This window comes from Austrofundulus limnaeus, unplaced genomic scaffold, assembly GCF_001266775.1.
Source record: "Austrofundulus limnaeus strain Quisiro unplaced genomic scaffold, Austrofundulus_limnaeus-1.0 Scaffold296, whole genome shotgun sequence".
Lineage (NCBI taxonomy): Eukaryota > Metazoa > Chordata > Actinopteri > Cyprinodontiformes > Rivulidae > Austrofundulus > Austrofundulus limnaeus.
This window is the reverse complement of record NW_013952698.1, coordinates 462,611-464,088: the sequence shown is the minus strand read 5'-3', so window position 1 is coordinate 464,088 and position 1,478 is coordinate 462,611.

Below are 1,478 nucleotides of genomic sequence, written 5' to 3'. Positions count from 1 at the left end.
GTGTGTGTGTGTGTGCGTGTGTGTGTGTGTGTCTCCCATCGTAAGCAGCTTTAGAGGTTTGTGACTGCTGCTGCCAAGTTGAGAACGTCTGGGGCCACTTGTGACAGTTTCCTCTGCTGCCTGTGTTTCCAGACTCCAGCTAATGTTTGGCGCCCGGCCGACAGGTCGTAACACAAAGATGATGTGTTGAAGGAGGCCCTGTTGCTAAAAAACAATACATAGGAGAGGAGCGGTGTCAGTCTGCTAAGTTACTGCTTCCCTTACACGAGTTTATTTAAGAGAGCGTAGTCATTTGAATGAAAGATATTTGAAATTTCCTTGTTGTTTCTCAAATTATTTTGATAGCCACGGCCACTTTGAGATGTCTGATATGATGCTTATGACTCCTAAATAGTAATCAGGACAAGATCTTATAAGCTAAATTGAAGCTGCCAAAAATCGAAACCATATTAGTTGCAGTTTAAGCCCAAAGTTTGACGTTTTATTCAAAAGTGATGCATCAGCATCACTAAATCAGATGATTGTTATTCTGACCGGCTTGATCTGTGACTAAAAATGTGATGTATTAATTTGGTCAGTTAAACCTGTTGCTTATGCCTGTAAGTTGTTTATTAGTTAAGTTTAGAGGAAGTGTCAGAAGCATCTAATATAACCACCTTTTATTATTTTAATAGAGGGTTATATATCTGCTATATATACAGCATTCAGTCTTTATCTTTCCAAACAGGTTGTTTTCATAGACTTAGCTAATATAAGTAAAATATTACAAACATGTGTTACAGCATGTACAGATATTTAATTTTAATTTGTCATACAGGTAAACAGTTAACGTCTAACTCAATACAAAGAAGCTAACCTGCTGTTATTTTTTTGTTTTTGTCATTTTGTTCTTTATCTAAGGGTTTTTAGTTAAGGCATTCTGTCACATAATAAAGCACATTGAAAGGTGACATAACTGCATGTTATAGTGTTTAAATTTAAATATGTCCAACTTGATGACAACTGAGCGGTCTGAAAACATTGTTAATCTCAGACCTGTGTCTGTTTTCTGCCAGTGATCAATCATTCAAACTAATGAGATAAATAAAATATAAAGTAATAATCTACATAGTCCAGGAAAGTATTCTTTCAACTGTAATGTTTGCTTTATATTTTAGATGCTTGTGGAAAGCTGTGCAATCTAACATCGGATCAGACGTTTGTTTATTTTTTCTTCTATAATTTAGACTTTAATGTTCCCTTTCAGTCAATTCACTCGGTACAACATCATGTATGGGAACCACGCCCCTGCGTGTCCTGGCTGAAGCCACCTCTAATCACGCCTTTAGGCAGGTGATGTGATGACGACAGATGTCAGGCTCCGCCTGTCGCCATCACAGTCACTCCTTAAGTTCGGTGACTGCTCTTCACCGAGCCCAGCTGTGCAGCGGGGGGCCATCATGTGTTGTACCTCGTTCCTTTCCTTCAGGGAACAGTAG